The 6,796-nt window shown below is 30.9% G+C and overlaps 1 long non-coding RNA gene across 2 annotated transcripts; it reads right to left on the bottom strand.

Moving 5' to 3' along the window:
• Positions 1 to 689: 689 nt before the first annotated feature.
• On the bottom strand, positions 690 to 1,327 carry LOC125825385 (uncharacterized). Of its 2 annotated transcripts, none has more exons than XR_007442851.1 (4): positions 1,259 to 1,327; positions 1,107 to 1,182; positions 803 to 1,030; positions 690 to 726 (listed from the first exon to the last, which is right to left on the bottom strand). It is a non-coding gene; the product is annotated as an uncharacterized LOC125825385 (long non-coding RNA). The 2 variants fall into 2 exon arrangements; XR_007442850.1 differs by having other exon boundaries at positions 803 to 954.
• Between the last annotated feature and the right edge of the window lie 5,469 nt (positions 1,328 to 6,796).

Here is a 6,796-nt window from a genome sequence, read left to right as displayed (position 1 = left end):
AACTGCCGTTATCATTGAAATTTGCCCTTGTTAATAAATTATAATTAAAATATTACTAAAGTCTAAAAGCCAATAAATTATAAATTTAAATTAAATACTACTAAAAAAGCCTTGTGAGTAGTTTCAACTTCCAAGCTCCACACTTGTCGTTATCATTGTTCCTTTTTTTCTTTCAAAAAGTTCCACACAATTACACAAATAGGCAACGAGCTGTGATACAATTCTCTTTAACATTATTATAAAATACCATAATTTTACTCAATGAATGTAGAGCAACTCAATTAAACTATCAACCTTTAATTTCTTGAATACAAGGAAACATTTAAATCCATTTTTATCCCCCTCAAAAATCAAATCAAAATGAAAGAATCCTCAGAATAATACGAAATGATGTGACAATTTTAGGCCAAAAAGGCACTATCAAATAGGCCAAAAGGCACTAACAAGTAACAAGTAACAATTTAACAAGTAATTAAATTCACTACACTTCACAAATACAATAATCAATTGATCATGCCATTACACAACAACATAATAACAATCTAACAAGTAACAATAATGCACCAATGTAGTTTTCATGAGACCACTTTCAAGTTTCAAGTGCCAACAATAACAAACAACAATAATGAACAACAACCAATGTAGCCTCTTCCATGAGACCACCCTCAAGTTTCAAGTGTCAACAATAATGAGCAACAAACAATGTAGCCTCTTCCATGAGACCACCTTCAAGTTTCAAGTGTCAACAATAACAAACAACAATAATGAGCAACAAACAATGTAGCATCTTCCATGAGATCACCTTCAAGTTTCAAGTGTCAACAATAACAAACAACAATAATGAGCAACAAACAATGTAGCCTCTTCCATGAGACCACCTTCAAGTTTCAAGTGTCAACAATAACAAACAACAATAATGAGCAACAAACAATGTAGCCTCTTCCATGAGACCACCTTCAAGTTTCAAGTGTCAACAATAACAAACAACAATAATGAGCAACAAACAATGTAGCCTCTTCCATGAGACCACCTTCAAGTTTCAAGTGTCAACAATAACAAACAACAATAATGAACAACAAACAATGTAGCCTCTTCCATGAGACCACTTTCAAGTTTCAAGTGTCAACAATAACAAACAACAATAATGAGCAACAAACAATGTAGCCTCTTCCATGAGACCACCTTCAAGTTTCAAGTGCCAACAATAACAAACAACAATAATGAACAATAAACAATGTAGCCTCTTCCATGAGACCACTTTCAAGTTTCAAGTGCCAACAATAACAAATAACAATAATGAACAACAATGTAGTTTCTTGACTTTCTTCCATGAGACCACTTTCAAGTCTCAAGTGCCAACAAAATTACCAAAACACTAACAAAACTTGGTACTTTACACCTTTCTTCATTGTCTTGACTCTTGGACCTTTTAAAATAAAATTAAATGTTAGAATACTACTTTTAAGATTAAAAAAAATGATATGATTAAATAAATGACGTATTAAACTCACCACTATTAAATACTTGAGACTTGCAAGCCAATCATAGATCAACAATGGAAGAGTTTCTTCCACTATTTGCGATCTCTATAAATAAGAAAATCAAATATGTTATACAACACAATAAGTATTTTATTTTTTTCCAAAAACAAATAAAAAATAAAAAGTCTTACCAAGTTCAATTTTTTCAAGAAACTCCAAACTTTCTTCAACACAAATAGGCTTAGTTTCTTGTATAAGTTAATCTTGAACACAAATAAGGCATTGCACACATTTGGGAGTCAATGAACTTCTAAAGGGATCAAGAATACGATCACCCGTGCTAAATGCACATTCCGATGCCACACTTGACATAGGAATAGCCAATACATCTCGAGCCAATTGTGAAAGTATAGGAAATCTAGGAGAATTAACTTTCCACCAAATCAAAATATCAAAATCCTCAGATTCAGGCTTTTGGTCTTCAAGAAGATATCTATCCAACTCAGATTTAACACCTAAACTTCCAGAATCTTCCTTTTGTTTCTTCATGTAAAACTTAGTTCTCAAAGAATTTGTTTTCACATTTTGAGAAAGACCATAAGTAGATGAGTCAGATGAAGATGATTGATTTTTAGAACCTTTTGCATACTTACTTACATAGATCGCAAACAAATTCTTCAAGTAAGCATTTACTTCATTATTCACTATCTTTCCCTTTCCTTCCCCAAATAATTCTTCAAGAGCAAAACTAACATACATAAATTTATTGTGAGGATCCAAAACAGAAGCAATAAAAGGCATTTTGTTCATCTTTTCAGGAGTACCCCAATATTTCTTGAACTTTTCTTTCATCCCCAAAGCCATTTTACTCAAATCAACATCATCACTTGTCATACATACTTTCAAATATGCATCAAGCTCACATATATCCTCAAAATGAACATTACAAGTAACATACCATAAACCTGAAGCTTTCAATGTGAGCTCATAAAATTTTTCAAGAAACTTTGTGATATTCCTCACATTAGCCCAATCTTCATATTGAATTGAACCTGCAATACTTCCATCTTCACAAACACCAGTAGCAAGAAAAGAATTAAAATTACCATCATAAAGATCAAGCCTCTCAAAGGCCTTTTCAAACTTTTCTGCCGTGTCCAACATCAAATAGGTTGAATTCCACCTAGTAGGCACATCCAAAGACAACATTTTATCACATTCTATCTTTTGCATTTCAACACATTTCAAGAAGTTTCTTGTCCTTGTAGAAGATGATCTAATATATTTCACCATTTGTCTCACCCATTTGATAGAAGGACCAATTTCTTTCAAACCATCTTGTACAATTAAATTAAGTATGTGAGCCATACATCTCACATGAAGATGCTTACCTTTTATCATATTAGTTCCCCACATATCTAATTTTTTGAACAACTCTAAAACTGCCACATCATTTGAAGAGGCATTATCAACCGTAACAGTAAAGACATTGTCCAAGTTCCAATCAAGTAAACAATTACTAATACACTCAACCAAATGCTCACCTTTATGACTAGTGATAGGAAAAAACTTCAATATTCTTTTATGAAGCACCCAATCCCAATCAATAAAGTGAGCAGTCAAACACATATAATTGATTCTTTGCACCGAGGTCCATGTGTCTGTTGTGAGATAAATTCTTGGTTGTATTTCTCTAAAAGACATTTTCAAATTCATTCTCAATTCACCATAAACTTCATAAGAATCCCTTGTTATGGTTCTACGAGAAGGAATCCGAAACAAAGGTTGCACTTTACTCATAAACTTCTTAAAGCCTTCTTTTTTAACAAAACTAAAAGGTAGTTCATCCAAAATTATCATCTCAACTAAAGCTCTCCTACATACCTCTTGCTCAAATTTCCAAGTCGCTATCGAAGAACTGTTACTTTGAATATTTAACAATTTTTGAATGCCAGGTGCAACAGGCAGGACCTTATACACTTTACATCGATTAGTCAAATGTTGTCTCAGTCCACTTGTTCCATTTCTAGCTGTATTAGCATCATAGTTTTGTTTACAATGTAAACACTTTGCTTTAACTAATAAACCATTTTCAATTTTTTTTTTCAAAGTGTTGCCAAACAGTAGACCTAGGATCCATTTCTTTTCTCTTTCTTGTTTCCTCTGTGCCAATTGAGGCATCATTGCTATTACTAGGTGTATTATCTGTAGAACCAACCATACTTATTCGACTTTGATCAACCACACCCACATTTGATTGATTTGGTTCAGCCAACTATATAATAATAAAATTATTTCACAATGAATTCACACTTAGAATATTAAGGAGCAAAGAAGGAAAATAAAATGATAATTGGCTGCATTTTTTCATGGTTTCTTTTTCTTTATTACTTTTGCTCTTTTTTTTTTGGTCTGAGATTTGACCCTTTGCTGGAAAATACAATTATACAAATGAGAAAATCAAAATAAAAAATAGAGTTTAAATATAAAAATTAAAAATATACGAATCTGAAATCTTTATTAGTTTATTTTAATGGATAGACCAAAATCCAAATGCTAAATATTCTCCACTAATTGACAAAATGCAGGTCAAAAACTTAAAATTATTTTTATATATTTATAAGGAAAAAAAAACCTGAAAGCTGATGGTTGTCACCTGTCAGTCACCGGCTGTTGCACGGAGAGGTCGGCTGTTGTGCGTGCTGCTGCCTGCGCCCTGCTGGTCGATTGGGACTGGTGGCTGGCGGCTGCTACTGCTGTGCGTGCTGCTGGTCGACAGGACTGACGGCTACTGCTGGTTGATGCCAGTCGCCGGAAGCGGAACTGTGCCAAAGTGGGAAAGACAAGGGAACTCGGAAGTCGGAAGTCGGAAGTGGAACTGTGCGACGTGCGTAGTGATAGAACTTAAGAAGAAGTGCAGCTGCTGTTAGAACTTAGAAAGTTAGAAAAGTAAAAACTAAAAAAATTGAAAAGACCAAAAGCCAAAAGGTGTACTATTGTAGTAAGACTTTTGACCTAATTTAATTAAAATTATAATATTTATTATTTGATATAATATATTTTGGTAAACCAAAATACCGAATAACACAAAAAATACATACCGAAAACCGAACCGAAATACCAAAAAATACAAAAACATACACCGAATACCGAACTGAAAACCAAAATACCGAAACCGAAATAGTTCGGTTCGGTTCGGTATTTCGGTTTTACGGTGTTTTTGCCCAGCCCTACCCACTGCCTCTTTTCCTGAGCTTGTTAAGGTTAAGGTTTAATTATTTTTTTCAATTCTAGTAATATTTGATTTGTTATAAATTAGTATATTATTTTAGTTTGATGAATTGTGTTATTCAATTGTTAATTTGTATATTTGATTATTGTTAGTTAGGTAGAGAATTAGGGATTTTTTATTTTAGGGTTTTTTTCTAAATTAGGGTTTTTAAAAAAAATATGATTGTGAATTGAGTATTAGAAGATAGAACTAACAAATAATTAGAAGTTAGAAGTTATAAAGTTAGAAGTTAGATTAGTTGCATTTTTCAACTTTGAAATTCTAGAATTTAGTATGTTTGACGGTAGAAGTTAGAAAAACATTCAATTGTATATGAAAGTTAGATTACTTTGAAGTTAGAAAAATATTGGATAGTATATGAAAGTAGAAATTAGATTAGTCGAATTTTCCAACTTAGAAGTTCTTGAATTTAGTAAGTTTGAAAGTTGAAGTTAGAAAAATTGGGGATTTTTAAATATGATTGTAAATTAAGTATTAGAAGTTAAAACTAACAAATACTTAGAAGCTAGCTAGAAGTTAGAGATTAGTGAATTTTTCAATTTGCCATTGTATTTGTGCTTGTATGTATTATATTGTTGTTGAAAATTGGGTTACTTGAATTATATTCTTGAACTTAGAAATTCTTGAACTTGGAAATTCTAGAACTTAGAAATTCTAGAAATTAGATATGAACTTGAATTTTTGTAGGATTTTAGAACTTTAATTAGGTTGTGAACTTTAGAAATCTTGAATTATTGTAGGATTTTAGAACTTTAGGTTGTAAACTTTAGAAATCTTGAATTATTGTGGGATTTTAGAACTTTAAGTTGTGAACTTTAGAAGTATTGAATTATTGTAGGATTTTAAACTTTAGGTTGTGTTAGAAATCTTGAATTATTGTAGGATTTTAGAAATTTAGGTTGTGAACTTTAGAAATCTTGAATTATTGTGGGATTTTAGAACTTTAAGTTGTGAACTTTAGAAATCTTGAATTATTGTAGGATTTTAAACTTTAGGTTGTGAACTTTAGAAACCTTGAATTATTGTATTTAGAACTTTATAAGATTGTAAACGTTAACAATCTTGAATTATTGTAGGATTTTAGAACCTTAGGTTGTGAACTTTAGAAATCTTGAATTATTGTAGGATTTTAGAACTTAAAGTTGTGAACTTTAGAGAACTTGAATTTTTGTAGGATTTTAGAAATTTATAAGATTGTGAACGTTAGAAATCTTGAATTATTGTAGGATTTTACAACTTTAAGTTGTGAACTTTAGAGAACTTGAATTTTTGTAGGATTTTAGAACTTTAGGTTGTGAAATGTTAGAAATCTTGAATTATTGTAAAATTTTAGAACTTTAAGTTATGAATTTTAGAAAACTTGAATTTTTGTAGGATTTTAGAACTTTAAGTTGTGAAATTTAGAGAACTTGAATTATTGTGTGATTTTAGAACTTTAGGTTGTGAACTTTAGAAATCTTGAATTATTTTAGAATTTTAGAATTTTAGGTTGTGAACTTTAGAAATCTTGAATTATTGTGGGATTTTAGAACTTTAAGTTGTGAACTTTTGAAATCTTGAATTATTGTAGGATTTTAAACATTAGGTTGTGAACTTTAGAAATCTTGATTTATAGAATTTATGAACTAATTATTAGGTTGAATTTTAGAAATCTTGATAAAATATAGTCTTTATGGACAATTTGTAATTTTGAAATATTTTATAAGTTTTTAAATCACAATTTTTGTATGTTAATTTAAGTTTGTTGTTTTATATTTTGTGTAGCTTCTTTATAATGTTTTGTGTTTGATTGGGGATGAATTGAATTGAATTGCATTTGCAGGTGGGCAGCAATGCTAGTTTCTGCTGTCAAAAAAATTGTAGAAAAAGCGACGGACAAAGTGGTTTTGTCCGTCGCTTTTCTGGATTTTATTTTTAAAAAAACCTAGAAAAGCGACAGACAGGGTCCTTTAGTCCGTCACTTTTTTTAATTTTATCAGAAAAGCGATGGACAGGGTCCTTTAGTTCGTCGCTTTTCTGGATT

The sequence above is a fragment of the Solanum verrucosum genome, unplaced genomic scaffold (assembly GCF_900185275.1).
Source record: "Solanum verrucosum unplaced genomic scaffold, falcon-dt-bn FXZP01000051.1, whole genome shotgun sequence".
NCBI lineage: Eukaryota > Viridiplantae > Streptophyta > Magnoliopsida > Solanales > Solanaceae > Solanum > Solanum verrucosum.
The sequence above is the reverse complement of the archived record's forward strand: the minus strand, read 5'-3'. Positions and strand labels throughout refer to the sequence as shown.